Source organism: Tenrec ecaudatus, chromosome 13 (assembly GCF_050624435.1).
Source record: "Tenrec ecaudatus isolate mTenEca1 chromosome 13, mTenEca1.hap1, whole genome shotgun sequence".
NCBI lineage: Eukaryota > Metazoa > Chordata > Mammalia > Afrosoricida > Tenrecidae > Tenrec > Tenrec ecaudatus.
The window spans coordinates 76632519-76651649 of record NC_134542.1 but is presented as its reverse complement, the minus strand read 5'-3'; the positions used below and the strand labels follow the sequence as shown (position 1 = coordinate 76651649).

Sequence of the window (19131 nt, the reverse complement as noted above, 5' to 3'; positions counted from 1 at the left end):
CATGAGGAATGCAGACTGCAGACTTCTGACTCTGGTGGAAGCTGTTGGAAGCCCATCTGAACTGGTCGGGGGTTACTCACAAGGAAGGGGACCACACTGAAAGTCTAAAGGTGTAACAGGGTGGGGACGTTTTCGGACTAGAATGCTCCCTCATTCACTGCAGGAATAGCAATGGAGACTTTTAGGATACGCACCTTTCAGACATGAATGTTGAAGACTAAAAGGGACTATGGGTTGTTAGCTAAGCAGGACCGGGATATGTAGCCCGGAAAGAAATGGGGACTGCACTGATGGTTTATAACAGTCCTTCTCTCTATTTAACAGAGAGAGATTCATCTGCTCAACGTTAGGATCATCCCTATTAGAGTTATGACTAACTGTATGTTGGGTTTGTTCGGGGATTTTTTTTGGTGTTTCTCTTCAAAAGGTAGGCAGGATAGGCAATCTTATGGAGACAGTGACTGGACGATGGTTCCTGGGGAACACTAGAGGGAAGGAGGCAGGGGAGGTGAGTGGGGAGCCAATAATGACAGATACAGGGGAATAGTAAGTGTTCTAAACTTGATGGTGAGAAGGGTGGATCATTTCTGGTTGTGCTTAGTCAATCAAATTATATTTGAGAAAATTAATGAGAGGTGAATGATGGATACACACAATAGTGGGTAGGAGGAAAAAAAGAAAAAGAAGGAAGAAAGAAAAATATACATGCATTAGATATGCATATATACAAATATATGTGTATCTGTTTATAATATATACATATGAACAAATGGATGTGGGACCTATACTTAAATCTTGCCTCAATACAAGAGCATTTTGTTTTAATAGTGTGGAATTGTATGATACTTACCTCCCTGACACAATCACTGAAGACAAAATGGGTGCATAAGCAAATGTGGTGAAGAAAGCTGATGGTGCCCGGCTATCAAAAGAGATAGTGTCTGGGGTCTTAAAGGCTTGAAGGTGAACAAGCGGCCATCTAGCTCAGAAGCAAATAAGCCCACATGGAAGAAGCACACTGGCCAGAGCGATCACGAGGTGCCCAAGGGACCAGATATAAGGCATCATGCAAAAAAAAAAAAAGATAGAAGTGTGTGTATGTATGTGTATATATGTGTATATGTATATATGTATGTGTATATATATATTATATTAAATGAAGGGGGAAGTGCAGAGTGGAGACCCAAGGCCCAAGTGTCGGCCAATGGAGATCCCCTCATAGAGGGGCTTAGGAGAGGAGATGGGTTAATTAGGGTGTGAGGTAGTATTGATGAAGAACACAGCTTTCCCCCAGATCCTGGATGCTTCCTCCCCCCAACTACCATGATCCGAATTCTACCTTGCAGGGCTGGATAGGACAGAGGCTGTACACTGGTACATATGAGGGTTGGAGGTACAGGGAATCCAGGGTGGATGATATACCTTCAGGACCAAGGGTGTGAGGGACGATGCTGGGAGAGTGGAGGGTGAGTGGGTTGGAAAGGGGGAACTGATTACAAGGATCCACATGTGACCTCTTCCCTGGGAGAGGGACAGCAGAGAAGGGGGGAAGGGAGACCCCGGGTAGGGCAAGATATGACAAAATAACGAGGTATAAATTACCAAGGGCATATGAGGGAGGGGGGAAAGGGGAGGGAGGGGGGGGAAAAAAAAGAGGACCGGATGCAAGGGGCTTAAGTGGAGAGCAAATCCCTTGAGAATGATTGGGGCAGGGAATGTATGGATGTGCTTTATACAATTGATGTATGTATATGTATGGATAGTGGTAAGAGTTGTTTGAGTCCCTAATAAAATGTAAAAGAAGAAAAGAGAAAAAAAAATGATTAGGGCAAAGACTGTACAGATGTGCTTTATACAATTGATGTATGTATATGTATGAACTGTGAAAAGAATTGTATCAGCCCCAATAAAATGTTAAAAAAAAAAACACCATATGAGGCAATTCTACCCAATAATTATGTATGACAGTCAGAACTGACTCAATAACATTATATATGTAAATATATTATATATTTGAGCAAATATAGAATAAATTAGCATGCTTATAATCAATGGTTTATTAAATATTGATTAAAATGTAAATTATTTTATAAAAAAGAAAATGAATTATTTTATAGAAGTGAAATCATTCCTAATATAAACTTTGGAAGAGAAAAAAATCAATAAAATATAGCACCTTTCAAGTTAAGGAATGGCTCTACGTAGCTAAATGATGTTTTACAATTCTAATGGCTTATATTACTTGACACTGCAGTGTCAGTATTTTGTGCCAATTGACTGCTAATGATCAAAACTGAAAGGAATAGTAGCCTGATTTTTTTCTAGAGGAGGAAAAGTATAATTATAACCTCATAATAGACCATCCTCTAATAATTTTATTTTAATTGCAGAAAAATTTCCCTGGAAGCCTTAAAGAGCAAGTGAAGTCAGGAGGACCGATGACAAGGGCAATGTGACGTGTGAGGAATAGACTGGGTGCACAGAGTTGTAGCCCAGGCTTCCCAGTGTTTGAGTGAGTAGGATGGAGCAAGAGTTTCCATAGTGTGTACAAAAGACATTTAGTAGCCATCATATAAACAACCTACCTTGACTTGAACTACCCATTCATTCATTTTATATATATTGGGGTCCAATAAATGGACATTGTTGTGTACCATCCAGAAAATTTAGAGAGCCCTGATGGCATAGTGGTTACACAGTGGTTACATGTGATTCACATGGTTGGCTGTTTGAAACCACCTGCATGACCAAAGGAGAAACACTGGGCATTCTACTCTCGGAAACAATTACGTCTCAGAAATCCACAGGGGGTCATTAGGAGCCACCATTGACTTGACGGCAGCTGGGTTTGGGTTTCTAACACTGGGTAGAACTGGTTCAGAAGTTGTCCTAGATCATATGGTTGATGGGAGAAGACAGCTAGGTCCTCTCTCTTTTGAAGCTCCTGGGTTAACCACGGAGCTCTGAACTACTGAACGTCCAAGGCTGCTTAACTAGGGATTACCAGGGTGAATAACCACATCTGTGTCCTAGCCGACAGTTCAATTCCAATTAGTGGAATTCTGCCACTACCCTAATATGTTTACAAATACTTATATAATTATAATCATGATAGACCTCAAGAGGTGAGGTTCTACATCCCAGAAGAGCATTAATCAGAACCTCAAATGTGGCATGGAAAGCAACCCCCATCCGTACTCCCAAAATAATAACCTATGGAGTGTTTGAGAGTCTGAGTTCTGGATTCAGAGTTCTGGGCTTAGGTGAAAGCTATCATTATTAAACTTTCTAATTCTTTGTTTTCTCATTTAAAAATTAGCTATAATAGTGGTATCTATTTTACAGGGTATTTTTGGTTTTTGTTTGATTTTTTTTTTATAATTAAAGAGATGATACTCTGAAGGCAAGTAGTTGTGGAATGGAATCAGGAGAAATTCCATAGTAAGTTGGTATTGGAAATGTTGGGTAATAATTAAAATATCAGATTATTGATGATTATAGTATCAATCAACATGGATATTCTTTAGTAGTTACTATATTCTTGATGTTAAAAAATTTTTAAAAGAAAAGTCAACGGAAAATCATTTCAAAACAATGTTTATGCTGTTATCTTTATGAAATAGGATCGTAGAAACTTTCACTTTAATATTTATTTTTAATACTTTTAATCCATGTACAAGAACACATGGCAGATATATTTTGGAGAACAGATAAAAAGAAAGAGTGATGGCACATGTAAAGTGTGCATATTCCAGTGATATGGCTAAGTGATGGACATGGCCCACATGGGAGCTTCAAAGACCCAGGCAAGCAGAAAGTTATCTAGAAACATGGAAGAAAGCCCACGTTTGAGGAGGGAGAGGGTCTTGATGGCCAAACTAATTTCGGATATAAAATTGCTCCAAACACACACACACACACACACACACACACACACACACACACACACACACACACACAAATTGGTGGTCCAAAGGTACTACCAAGCCTCTTCATAGGAGAACGATATGGCAGTCTGAGTCCATACAGATTCACAACCTTGAAAATCTATATGGTATTTCTAATCTGTCCTATGTGATCACCATGATTCAGTATCAACAAATAATAAATAAATATATATATATATATATACACACACACACACAAACACACACACATACTTGATCATATAGAATATTACTACCTAACTGGTACTACCACGATACATCCATGTTTCTAAATCTGTTTGTGGTTTGCCTGGCATTGGTTTCACATTGTACTCTGGAAGATTTCCATAGTGAAGTGGTAAAGCAAAATAGGTAATTAAAGTTATAGACACCACAGACTACCATTACAGGCTTAACTCCCACAGTCTTTGGTGAACTAGACTCTACCACAAAGACATATGTAAACTGAGGACTTAAGACTGAAACTGTATGGTGTGTGAAGAATCAGAAGACAGCGATACAAATAGTATTGAATTGACAGTTGGCAGACTGATATTTACTTACTAAACTACTTCAATGCCCTACTTGTTATATTAAGATTTTTATTATTCTGGTAGACCTGTGTCTGACATGTCAAATGATTGTTATCTTAAGTTTGCCGCACCCCCGTTGTTTGTTCAAATACCATCCAGTCACATAGAATTATTCTGTACAAGTGAATAACCCAGGTTTTGTGGTATGTAGTCAGCCTATGCTTGTTCAAGTTCCTTCTCTCAATAGAAAGAAAAACAGGAAAAAGGAAATTATCAAGATATAAGTAAACACCTATGAACTAAAAAAAATAGATGCAGGATTAACTAATAAGCAGAGAGCCCAGGATATTTTGAAGGCAATTAAAATTAAAAAGAAAATGACAAAAAACCATAAATCCTATGTTTGGGGGGAAGATATTCGACTTCTCTTTGGCATATGTTCTTCTCTATATATTCTCAACAATGAAAAATGAAATTAAAAAATAAAAATATAGGCAGGTTTATAATATTATTATGTAGATTAAATAAATTGGGGGGGAGGAGGGCTTGGTGATTATGTATTATCTTTCTGTAGTAAATCCTTATGAACAATCCAGGCTTGGTTTAGCTCTTGCAGCCTGTTCCTGAGCGCTGAGGAAGCTCACTATCTTCTGAGCTACCCGATCTTTCTTCTGAGCAAGAAACATTTTGGGATGATTCTACCTCTTCTTTTTAGTCTCTCTCTTGGGCGTCTTCTCATAAACTGGATTCTCTCGTCCTTTCTTATACATCTCCTCCATGTCAGGAGTTTACGTTGTTCTTTATGTATTGAGAAAATTGCTTCCTGTAAGCATCTGCACCCTCCTCAATTAGGAAACACTTGTAGTCTGCGACATTCTGACCCAGGATGCATTTCCGATGCACTTCTGCATTGAATTCCTTGATTTCTGAATCATAACCAGGGAATCGCTTGGTACTATGAGGGATAGACAAGCCTCTGTCCACAGCCTCCTTTGAGCCCCAAGCCCCTATTTCCAGTGGTAGTCCTGGCAAGGCTGGCATCTAGATAGCAGGTAAAGGCACGGGTTGACCATCAATGCTTTCTATATCTTATTCAGCTTCAGTTATCTCCACTTGGCTTTCATGGATCTGTCCATGGCAAATCTATTAAGAATCCCGCGGACCAGCAGCAGGCCAGTACAATACGCTGCAGCATCTTGGGTCGGCCCACTAGTAGGCCATGCGTGGGGAGTTTGTGAGCAGAAGCTGCACAGACCACCATGGCCCCTTCTCCACGGCCATGAGCCATCTGGTCGATGCTATCCCTGTCTTTGGGGGTGCTGTACTTATTTTTATCTTGGATTACTAAGCGTTTTTGAGCATAATAATCAGTTTTGCCCTCTCACTGTCTTCTGAATTTCACTCGGTATCTCTAGAAGTCGGCCTTAGTCTTTACAACCTTAACAAATCCCATCCTGCAGAATAGAGAATGGCGTCCACATCTGGCCACAGATCTGCAGGGCTAGCAGCTCTACAGGGCTAAATAAAATTTTATTGTGGTAAACTCTTAAATAAGTATCTTATAAGTATTAGATATCAGTATTAAAGAAAGAAGTGTGTTCATAACACATAATGATTTTGTGTCCGAGAACAACCTAAATGGTGCTTTAATATTGTAAATGAAAAAATGATTTCATAGGAGTTACTAGGGAAAGAAAGTGAGGAGTTGAACAGTCATGGATGAAGCACTAGTCATGGATGAGCACAGCGAACACACAAACTAATATCGGGTGATGCTTGAGACGGATGGTGGAGGTAGTGATGGGTACAGAGCAAGAAGGAGGATCCTGGGTGATGGTAGTGTTCTATTCCTTGACCATGGATTTGTGCATTTTGTGATGATTCAGAAATGTGTCCACTTATGACTAGTCCATATATGTGTGTGTTATAAAGAAAATAATAGGACTTCTTCCTCTGCCCTCACAAAAAACAAACAAAAACACACACGCCCTAATTGTCACCATCATAGCCAAGCTCAATGAAATGGGTTATTTCAGAACAAAAAATAAAAAGGCATGTTAATACTAATTGGTAAGCTTTGTTTGCATCTCACATAAAATTAGATGCCATAAAAATGTGTGAGCTAAGAGCATAACAGGATATTGCCATTTGTCTTCAGTGTTATGTGTGCTTAAGCAACTTGAAGATAGTGTAAGCTATTGTGCTTTAGGGGAAACGCAAATTACCCCTTAAAGGGGTCTTTACATGATGTAATTTGCATTGGTCCAATTTAAGGTACATGAATTAAAAATCAAATGATTTAATACCTAAACTTCTGGGACACAGAGAGAAGTGCTGGGACTACGGGGAAAGCATGTCCAAGACCTCTGTCTGAAGTGACGGAGGCTGTGGAGATCAGATGCACCGAAGCCTGGGGCACAAAGAGCCATAGGACCAATGCCAGTGCTGTGGGGCACCTCCTCCTCATCTGGCTGGAGAGCAAGAACCATGGTCCTTGTGAGTTAACAACCCAATGCCTAACCCACAGCACCACCAGGGCTCCTTCCATTCAATATGTTCTTCCAGCTATGCGACCACTCCGACTCTCATTTCTGGATTGATCCTCCATCAGCATAAATTCACTGCTCCTAAAACCCTTCCCTGAACTTCTGAGCTTCTGTTGTCAATTTGATTCCATTTAATATTTAAAGACTCTTTCGGGACATTTGTTTCAGTGGTTCACCCAATTGCATGGTTCCAGAAAGTCTAGAGTCTACGAGAATTTTAAATTGTATTTGAATGTTTCCCCTTTTGATTGATTTTCTTCTATGGAATCTTTGATCAAAATATTCAGTAATGATAGGAAACACTTTTACTGATCTTATGGCAAAGAAGATAGTTGTTCGTGGAGGCCAGTAACCACACATTCTATGCGTTCCTATTCCTGACTCTCCTGATACTACAGCTCATCTGAGTTAATAAAGACCAATTGCATTTTTGGATGGCCATTTTGATGGTTTAAAACCACAGCCATTACAAATTTAATTAGAAGATATAAAAGAAGCACTAAACGTGTTATTAGGCCAATGAACTTGAATGTCCATGAAACTATAAACCTAAATCTATTCTTGTTTTTTTTCTGTTTGTTGTCATCACTGTGATTACAACTAACACACAAATGTTGCCAATCCCACAATTTACATGTGTACAATGGGCTGAATCAAGGCTATAGTTCAGAGGATCCTACACTACGAATCAGACAGAAACAACATGAAGCCTCGGTGGACTCACCAGATTCCCTGCTCTTCTCTTCAGCCGGAATCCAGTCATTTTACAAATCTTTATCTGAGTGCCTTCAGGTGCTAGGTACTATTCCAAGGAACAGAGAATACCAAATGGTAATCACGTATCTGATGTGAATCACAATAGAAGTTGGCATTTCAAAGGTCTTTGTAAGAGCATAAAATTGTGTAATTGCTTATAATAGTTTCTGCTAATTGCAAATATTGATGTTTTAACATTTCTAGTTGTTCTGAGAACAACAAATGGGTTATAAGCATTTAAGAAACTCTATTGCAAAGTAATTAAGCCTAGTGTACAATGGTCATACTTCAGGAAATCTATGTTTTAGGATCTGTGACATGTTAGATATATGTTGATAAAGTGATACTTGTTTGCTTTCAATAGATGCATGCACCATCATATAAAATATTGTGAAAATGTGCAACACAATTCTATGCATGATTATTTCTGGGTGGTAGCATTATAGAAAAGTTTTCTTTCTTATTTATAATTCCTGTCATTGTAAATAAACAGACATTAATTGCATTTATCGGAGAAAGAAAAGTAGAGTATCAATTGAAAACTTGAAGATTAAGGTAACATTTTTCCAAGTAGACATGTCTGCTTTCTCAACAATCAATAGGGTAATGTTCAGCTAACCACACAGGCAACTATAATTTCCTGAACATTCAAGCAAAACCTAGACAATAAATGATTTGTAATCAATACAATTCAGCTTAAGGAAGCCTTTCTAACATGGTGTACTATACTGAATTCATCTTGCTTAATATATGCAAGTATAGGTGTTTTCACTTTATTTTCCTAAGGTTATGGATCAAAAAGAAGCACAGAAAAAACACACGATATTGGAATAAAATATATTGACACAGACAGTTAAAACATTTAGCATTATTGGTAGGAGAAATGTAAATCAAACAAAGAAACTGGGGGGAAAAAAGATTGATCTGCCGACTGAACTGAAATTCTCTGTGAGAGACACAATAAGGTATATTTTTCTCTAGAGCGAGACAAACTACATTTTGGTGTGTAAAGAACGATGGCACTCTGTTAAACTGTCAGAATGTCAGGTTTGTTTATTTTTAAGACACAGCTGTCATCTGCTAGTCAAAAACCAAAGCATAAAATTACTTATTTGAAAGTGTAGTTATTTTTTGAAATTATAATTCTGAGTAAAAGTAATGTGATTTAGAAACATTTTTGCCTTAGACATTATGGTATCTTAGAATTGAAAGTAGTATGGTTTACGTTTGAAGTAAAGGCAGTGATATTTAGAGAAATCAAGTGATATCCCAAGTAACATACATGGTAAATGAGAGAATCCACTTTTGAGCCCCACTCTCCTATTGATTCTAATCAAGTGTGTCTCAATACCTTAAATTTTCAAGAAAACAATAAGAAATGTCAGTTAAAATAAAGATATATCTAACAAAAGTCAAGAAGTCACATTAGAAAACTTTAATTCTCTAGTATAAAAGTACCTTTCGACATATGTGTCACTTTTAGTCAGAGTATTTCTCCAATTCAATCATAGTGATTTTGGGTATCAAAAAGCAATGATTAAGCCTTCACCTAAAAAAGGAATTAAGTGATATGGACACACACACACACACACACATATATGTTAAAATAATCTTAATGTTTAGGTGATAAAATGTTCAGTTAGAAAGTTAGTATAATACAAGATGATATGCAACACAAGAGTAACTGCATATATTCCAGTACTATGATGCACAGTAAGAAACGGACTCGTTAGGGGCCAAACAACAATAAACCGACTGCCATTGAGTTGGTTCTGACTCGTAACGACCCTGTAGGACAATGGGTAATTGCACCAGTGTGTTTTCAAGTTCGGAAACCATTACAGTTCAGGATCAGAAGGCCTCAAATTCTCTCACCAAGTGGCTGGTGCTTTCAAACTGCTGGCTCTGTGGTGAGCAGGCCAGGCATACCCCACTAGACCAGCCGGGCTCCATTTGTTCTTGTTGGATGTGTCATGGAGTCGGCTCCAACTCCTAGCTCCCCTATGCACATCACCAGGTCCTGAGCCATCCTCACAACTGTTCTTAGGCTCAACCCACTGGAAGAGCCACTCTGTCAGTCCATCTTGCACAGGGCCTTCCTCTTTCCCGCTGCCCTTACATTTTACCATGCATGACATCCTTCTCCAGGGACTGATCTCTCCTGACATGTCCAAAATATGAGAGTACAATTCATGGTATCCTTGCCTCTGAGGAGAATTCTGGCCTTAATTCTTCCAAGACAGATCTGTTAGTTCTTCAGGCAGACCATGGCACTTTCAATATTCTTGACCAACACCATAGTTAAAGTGAATTGATTTTTATTTGGTTTTCCTTACTCAATATCCAACTTTCACTCGTGCATGCTGTTGTTGTTGGATTGTTGTTGTTAGGTGTCATTGAACGAGCTAAGATCCACAGTGACAACAGAAATCAATAATATAAATAAATGAATAGATAGATAGATAGAGAGAGACAGATAAAATACATGGGCCTGTGTCATCCTCTCAATCGTTCACTCTTGAGCCCATTGGTGCAGTCACGGTGTCAACTCATGTCATTCTGGGACTTCCTCTTTTTCGCTGCCCATCCAGTTTTCCAAACATGATGTCCTTCTCCAGGACTGGCCTCTCCAATAATGTCCAAAGTATGTAAGATGAAGTCTCTCCATCCTTGCCTCTAAGGAGGATTCTGGTCTTACTTCTTCCAGTACAGATTTTAGCATTCCATGATACTTTCAATATTCTTATCTAGGCCACAATTTAAATATATATATATATATATATATATATATATATATATATATATATATATATATATATATATATATATATATTCTTCTATGGTCTTCCTTATTCAATGTCCAACTTTCACATGCATATAGTGTAATAAAGAATATCATGGCTTGGTCAGGCTCACCTTAGTCCTCAAAGTAATATCGTTTCTCTTCAATTACTCTAAAGAGGGCTGTGCCCTAATGCCATGTATCTGTTGATCTCGACTGCTGCTTCCATGAGCACTGACAGTGGATCCATGTAAGAAAAAACCCGTCAACCTTTTCTCCATTAATCATGATGCCATCCATCAGTCCAGTTGTGAGAATTTGGGTCTTCCTTACCTTGAGTTGTAATCCACACTGAAGGCTACCCCCTAGATTTTCAACTGCAGGTGCTTCAAGTCTTCCTTGCTTTCAGCAAGGTATGACATCTGCATTTCGCAGGTTCTTAATAAGCCTTCCTCCAATCCTGATGCTATACTCTTCTTCATATAATCCCATATGTTCCACACCTTTCCTGATTTTAAACTATGCAGTATCTCCTTGTTCTGTTGGTACAACTGCTTCTTGATCCATGCACACGTTCTGAATGAACAAAATGAGGTGTTTTGTAATTCCCATTCTTCTCAAGGTTTCCCACAGTTTATTATGATAATAAACACAATTTATTATTGAATTCTTTGCATACAATGAAACACAAGTAAGCATCTTTTTGGTATTCTCCACTTTGAGCCAAGATCCATTGGACATCAACAATGATACCCCTTGTTCCAAGTCCTTTCTGAATCCGGCCTGAACTTCTGGCAGTTCCCTGTCAATGTGCTTCTGCAACTCTTTTTGGATAATCTGAATCAGAAATTTACTTGTCGTGATATCAATGATATTGTTTGAACATTCTGTTGGGCACCTTTTTTTTTTTTGGGAATGGGTACAAATACAAATCTGTTCCAGTCAGTTGGCCAAGTAGCTGTCTTCCACATTTATTTGGATAGAAAGTGAGTACTTCCAGGGCTTCAGATTTCTGAATCTTTTCAATGGGTATTTTCTTCAATTCTTAAAGCTTAGTTTTTTTTGTCCAATGCATTCAGTGCTGATGGAATATGTATATGAGATTTACCCAAAGTAATGTGACATTTGATCTCTTGACTGCTGCTTCCATGAGAATTGACTATGAATACAAGCAAGACAAAATCCTTGACAACTTTAAACTTTTCTCCATTTATCATGATGTTACCCATTGGTCCAGCTTGGAGGATTTGGGTTTCTTACACTGAGTTGTAATCCATACAGGAGAGTTCTCCTCCTCCTCACTTTCAGCAAGTGAGGTCGTGTCATTTGCATATCACAAGTTGCTAACAAATGCCCTCCAATCTTGATGCTGCTGTCTTCTTTGTATAATCCAGTTTCTTTTATTACTTCCTCATCATACAGATTAAAAAATCCACAATACTCAAAATATGACCTTTTGATGTCAGGAGAGACTCTGAAACTTATTATTGGTCATAGACTAGCTAAGGCAAGTGAAAGAAATGGTTAAGTTAAAGAGGCGAACAGAACATTTCAAAAGGAAGCTTGAGAAGCCAAAGTGAAATATTATCATGAAATATGAAAAGACCTAGAATAAGAAAACCAAAACTAGACAACACATTTCGTTTGTTAGGGTTGATCATAAGGAAGCGCTGGAGTCACTAGGAATGGCTTTGTGGGGAGCATGGAATTGTAGTGGTGCTAGGAGGCTGGTCGATTTCTGACGTGGAAAGATGTTCTATTTGGGAGAAATTTTAAGCAAAGAAGTAGAATGGATATTTCATGTTCTTGGGGAAGAGAAAGAAATGTCTAGTATGAATAAATATTTAAAATATATTAGAAAAAATAAGATGAAGCCAAGGTGGAAGGCAGGGTATGCTTCTGAGAGGTAATGTACTTACTCAGATAACTGTGTCAGGGACTTCCCCAGCATGAAATAGGCCAAACTAAAAATTGTGGGAAAGGGAAATTAGAGAGGACATGAAGATGAATAAAATGTCCCAAACTGTCCTAATGATTCGCCATTTATCCAGTCAGAGAAAATAATACAAAGCAGCAAGAGACAGTGTCCTTCGCTGAAAGTGACAAGTTTACTTGCCTAATTTTCTCCTTTATTTCCTGACTGTTAATTTTTCAGATCAATAATCGGACTACAGTGGAACCTTGAATCTATGAGTTGTTTCTTCCAAGATTGTAAGCAACTTCCAGTGGAAGAAGTCAACCAGGTTAAGGGAAATTATATAAAAAGGGGAAAGTATAATCATTGCGCTATTGGGAAGAGTTTAGTGTTTGAAGAGGCAATAGCCTCTGATAGCTACAACACTTACGTTCCAGTTCTGCTGTCACACTGTTAAGTGTCATGAAGGGAAAAGCAATTTTCTCAATTTCAAGTGCACATGTTTAAAACATTCATTTTCTCCTTTACCAAGGAGGAAAAAAATAGAAACAAATATCCAAGGTGGTCAACCACATTGATAACCACAGATATTTTGCAAGGAACTAACAACGTGTGTGTGTGTGCATGTGGGCATGTATCCTAGTGCTCTGTCTAATGAATCGAACAAGTATTGTTATTTTTATTTTATTTTGGGAACATATTTATCAACCTTGTTTTTGTAACCCCTTGCTAATTTTAATAGCTATTGATTTTATTGTGGTAAATATATGTAATAAAACTGTTACAATTTTAATTATTAAGTGTAGAATTCAGTAATGTTAGAGTTATTGCATTGTGTTACCATCACTCCCATTTATTTGCAAAAGTTTTACAGTAGTATCCAAAAAGACATCCATTACTTCCCTAATAATAACTCCCACTTCCTTTTCCCATAAGACCCTGCTAATGACTAATAAATCTTTGTCTCCAGGCATATGTAATCCTGGTTTGTGTTCATATAAATTTCCCAACAAATGAAAACAATGTTTTTCACAGCAGGTAGAGCGAGTAAGTGCAAACTGTATTGTACACCAGGGCTCAGCACATTGCAGCTGGCAAGTCACATGCAGCTCTTTAGGCACGTACACGTGACTCTGAAGTGACATGGGAAAGGAAAAGGAAACATCATGGTTTCGTTCAAAGACTGTTATTCAGATAATTGCAATTCTATTTGTTTGTAAAAACATATTTATGGCTCGCAATTAATGTTTAGTGTTGTGAGGGCCAGGATGGGCTTCCATCTCAAACGTTTACTAGCCCCTGTTCTATGTTATTGCTGGAGACAAGGTTGCGGGCCTGCGTAGTCAAGTTAGAAACTTCTGTAACCATTTGTTCCTACTATTCTAAGTTTCCTAGAAATAGAAATCAGATCAGGTCCCAGGGAATATCTAAGGAATACTCATCCAACTACCTAAATTAAACTGGGTACCTTAAGAGAACTGTCAGTCTTTACTTTTCTTCTTTGAAATGTTCTTTAAGTAACTCCTATTCAAAATGTCCCTTTATCCCACTCCTCTTCACAATGTTCCAGTTACTCTGCAATTCCATATGCGTTCAGGTGCCAAGGTGGTATAGGGGTTTAGGCATTGGCTGCAAACTGCAGGTCTGTAGTCCAAAACCACCAGGTCGTCTGTGGAAGAAAACTGAGGCTTTGTGCTTCCATGAAGATTCACAGTCTCAGTAATCTGTAGGGATAGCTGTACCCTGTAATATAGGATCACCTCAAGTTGGAACAACTCAATGGCAGTGAACTGAGTTGGCAGTATTGGTCTGGAACAAACTGCCAGGGTCAATTAAAATTTCTGGGAGCCAGCCTGTGAGTACAAGCAGCCCCAGATGAAGTTTTATCAATTGCTTTGAGAAGAATAATTTTCTGTTCATCTGAATCCTCCAGATACATTCCCTCTGCCCCTGCCCCACAAAAATTCCATAAGCAGTATGGAGAAGAATCTTTCTGTAGAAGAAAAATATTGATGTCAAAGAGTAGTACTTAGCCAACCCATGGTGTACTAGTTAGATTTTGTGTCAACTAAGCCCGGAAGCTCTTCATCATAAGTGCAGGTCAGCCTGATGAAGTCTCTTTGGGGGTTTGGTCTATTTGTTATCTATAAAAAAAGACACGTTGGAGAACTGACCTCTTCTTTCCCCATCCTGCTGGCCTGGATCCTGTGTCCGGTCTCTAGTGCCAATGGCTGGTGACACTGCCTGCTGATCCCAGGAGCTATCCAAGGCCTGCCATGGCATGTGATCCGCAGCTCGGTGTCTGTGCCTCAGATCATCTAGCTTCCTGGCTTCCCAGCCCCTGGCAGCCACATGAGTCAGGAGTAGCCTCCAGCATGTCAGCAGCCAACCAAGCTGAACCACTTCTACAACTGTGTGGACAGTGTTTCTGGATCTAAACTTCTCTCTTTATTTATATACTTAACTGTCATTGGTTTCACTTCTCTGGAGAATCCAGGCTAACACACTTGGAATCACAGTCTAAATTCACCAGGGGCGACAAAAAGAGGAAGAAATAAAAAAAACAACAACCAAAAAACCAGTGTCCAACTATCTTTTCTCAACAATTAAAACATCCACTAAGAATAAAATGGCTGCTGTCCCTCTCCCAGGGAGGAGGTCACATGTGGATTCTTGTAATCAGTTTCCCCTTTCCAACCCACTCACCCTCCACTCTCCCAGCATCGCCCCTCACACTCTTGGTCCTGAAGGTATCATCCACCCTGGATTCCCTGTACCTCCAGCCCTCATATGTACCAGTGTACAGCCTCTGCCCTATCCAGCCCTGCAAGGTAGAATTCGGATCATGGTAGTTGGGGGGAGGAAGCATCCAGGATCTGGGCGAGGGACGGCAGAGAAGGTGGGGGAAGGGAGACTCCGGATAGGGCAAGATATGACAAGATAACGATGTATAAATTACCAAGGGCACATGAGGGAGGTGGGAGCGGGGAGGGAGGGGAAAAAAAAAAGAGGACCTGATGCAAAGGGCTTAAGTGGAGAGCAAATGCTTTGAGAATGATTGGGGAAGGGAATGTATGGATGTGCTTTATTCAATTGATGTATATATATGTATGGATTGTGATAAGAGTTGTATGAGTCCCTAATAAAATGTAAAAAAAGAAAAGAGGAGAAAAAAAAAGAAAATGATTAGGGAAAAGAATGTACAGATATGCTTTATACAATTGATGCATGTATATGTATGGACTGTGATAAGAGTTGTATGAGCCCCTAATACATTGTTTTAAAAAAAAGAATAAAATGGCTGGTTAAAAAAAAAATCAGCCTTGAAAGTGATCATTATCAATCGACCTTGACAACATCCTGGAAAATATTATTTTTATGTCCCACCCCCTCACTTAAAAATCCATGACATTTTGCATCACTATGTAACAAGAAAAGAAGCAATGAGCTCAGCATTGGTAATGCTCTAGGTCAACTGACAATGGCTCAATAAAAAAGTGTACCGTTCTTGAGAGAGAATCATTAAAACATCAGGCATTTTGCAAGTGATCAGAATAAAAAGTGATCATAAAACTTAAAAATTGTGTTAATTTACAATTGAATACATTTAAAGTAACAGTAGCAAAAGAATTGTTTCCTATTTACATTGTACTATGATCAATGTTCTTTGTTTTTTTTACATCCAATGTATCTGTATGGGGCAAGTACTTTATCATAATATACTACGGTATCACTTGTATCACTTGTCTGTCGGTTGTCAGTACTGTCCTGGCTTTTGTGCCACGGTGACTCAAAAAGTTATGTTACTTGCCTTCCAAATACCCGAAAGGTGAACTACTTGTAGTGTGAGCTGCCAAGGACCTGTTTAACGTGTTCAAGGGAAAAAAGGTCACTTTGAAGACTGAGGTGCAACTGACCAAGCCAGACAATGGCACGTAAGCTGGAAGAAGAACTGATCCTCTACATGATACTGTTGATGAAGAATACTGGCTATATCATGGAATGCCAGAGCACGAAGCAAATCCGTGTCAGAAGAAATAGAGCCACAATAGTTCTTATAAGTAAGGATGATAAGTCCTTGTCTCATGTACTTTGGGAATGTTACCAGGAACACTGGTCCTGGGAAGAACGTCATGTTTTGTGAAGTAGAGGGTCAGCGAACAGTTGAAGATCCTCAATGAAATAGACCGACACATGGCTACACAATGGGCTCAAGCACAGTAATAAAGACGAGGCGGGCTCCAGGTGCCGCAGTGTTTTGTTTGGATACGCAGAGGGTCCATACATATCAGAACCAGATCGGTGGCCCCGAACAACAACAAGAGCTGTGTGACTGTTTCCAACTGAGTTTTCATTCATGTCAGCAGAGAGGTTTGCATCAAGCATGTTGAAAGTATTTACACCACAAAAATTGATAAAAGATACAAATCTCCCCATCGAGAACTGCTTATTAAACATTTATACCCACACCATTAGTTATGACCCATAATTTTGTGCGCTGAGCTATGAGGCAGAATAAATAATGTGAATTTCAATTTCAGCTTTTTTTCCAGCATAAAAATCACTAAGGTGCAGAGTACATTCAAAAGATGAATTTCTAAGTAAATGACCCTAGAGCCTTCCGAGCGAGGCAAAAGTACTGTGCTCGCACTCTGAGTTACTTTTATCAAGCATCTCATCAAAAATTTTTAATTAGAGCATAGTTTCATACATGGGGAAACAATCACAAAGCAAATTTACTAGTGATACTTTAGAATATGTAGAGCAAATATCAACATTTTCAGGATTCCCCTGGGTCACTCTAGACTGGGTTATTATTGTTTTCCTGATTCTCATTGTTCATAGGTAGATGGAAGGATTTCTGTTTACACTGGTGATATAGTCAACTTGTTAGTGTTATTTTCATACATTAATTTTAGAGGCGAATAATTAAACTGTTAATAGTTTGCCTTCTTTAGAATTCATTGATTTCTTTTAAAACACCTTTTCACATAGTTTTTCTATCCACTAGTATTTTTATCTTAACTTGTGGACAATTTAGATTTCATTCCTTTTTACCTAGAATCCCAATTTTAAAATTAGATTGGCATGGGGAATAAGATTCCCTATCTATTCACTTCATCGGGGCTTCCTATGTCTGAGCCGCACCGGTTCACGTTCTTCTCCCCTGAAAACTTCCCCAGTAGAAACACACAATGATAAATGCTGGGGGGAAGAATAGGCATTTCATGTTATAGCTGTGCTTTCTTAAATGCTGGATTTCTCCACTGCATCAAGTTCAGGAGTGATAGAATTAGTTGGGTCCAAGGTATTCATGGAAACAGCCGTTGTTGTTTTTGACAGGCTCTAGTTCACGGTAGCCTTGTGTACAACAGAATGAAACACCGCCTGGTGCTGCGCCATCCTCATAACCATTGTTACATGTGAGGCCATCGGTGTAGCCTCTGTGTCAATTCTACTCATTGAGGGTGTCCCCTCCTTGTCAGCGTCCCTTTATTTTATCAAGCATCCCGAGCCTTTCTCCAGTGATTGCCTCTCTGATAACACGTACAGAGGCCTGCCATTCTTAGTTCTAAGTAGCTTTCTCATTGTACTTCTTACAGGACACATTTTTGGTTCTTTTGACAATATATTTTCACCAAGACAAGAATTTAAATGTGTAAGTTATTCTGTATTCTGTTTTCATTGCCCAGTTTTTGCATATATAGAAGGTGATACAAAAATAAAATGGTCAGGAAGATGATATTTTTCTTATATAGTTGAGATTTACTTTGAAATTCCATTGTAATAAGGCTAAAAAAATTGCTTCCTTAATCTTAGATTTCCTTTATCAATGCATTGTTCAAATGACTAGAAAACTATGACTACTTGTACAATTCCATTATTGGCTCCAAAACACATTATTTTAGAAGACAATCTTATATTTTTTCAAGGAAAATGTTTTATGACTTTTCTTACCAGTTAATTAAAAAGAAAAAATACGCTATCATGTTCCCCCTCCATTCAGCTCTCAGTAATTCCTCTTGATACACTGCACTTGATCAAACCCCAGTAGGCAATATACATCCTCCTTGCCATCAATTTTAGATCTCAGTGGGAAAGGAGGGAAGTAAAAGGAAATACAGGAAAAAAGCACAGGGCAAAAGCTATTTGTAGAAGTATAGCTATAGGTGTACATATATTTAAATATATTAATTTATAACAAAAGGGATAGAGGTCAATGTTCATATATTTATATGTTAAGTATTCAGGTAGTACTCAAGGCCGCCCTTAACACAAGAATGCTTTTTTCTAATAATTTGGCACTCTTTGATACTCACCTTCCCAACATAATCGCTGAAGATAAAATGGGTACATAAACAAATGTGGTGACGAGAGTGGATGGTGCCTGGCTATCAAAAGATATAGCATCTGGGGTCTTAAGGGCTTCAAGTTAAACCAGCAACCATCTAGCAGGGAAGCAAATAAGCTCACATGGAAGAAGCACCCCAACCCCTGTGATCACAAGGTGTTGACAGGATCTGGTGTCAGGTATCACAAGATCCCAAACAAACAATTATGTAGATGTGAAAGAGGGGTGTTGGAGTGGAGACACAAAGCTCATCTGTAGATGATCAGACTTCTCCCTACAAAAGGGAGGATTTGATCAGGGAGCAGTGTTGCACCGACGAAG

The 19131-nt window shown here is 38.7% G+C and overlaps 1 protein-coding gene and 1 pseudogene across 1 annotated transcript in view; both read right to left on the bottom strand.

The window, feature by feature from the left end:
- Positions 1-19131, bottom strand: part of KCNH7 (potassium voltage-gated channel subfamily H member 7) — a 503315-nt gene that overhangs the window by 330845 nt on the left and 153339 nt on the right. The window lies entirely within an intron of this gene.
- LOC142424727 (large ribosomal subunit protein uL18 pseudogene) lies at positions 5041-5912 on the bottom strand (annotated as a pseudogene).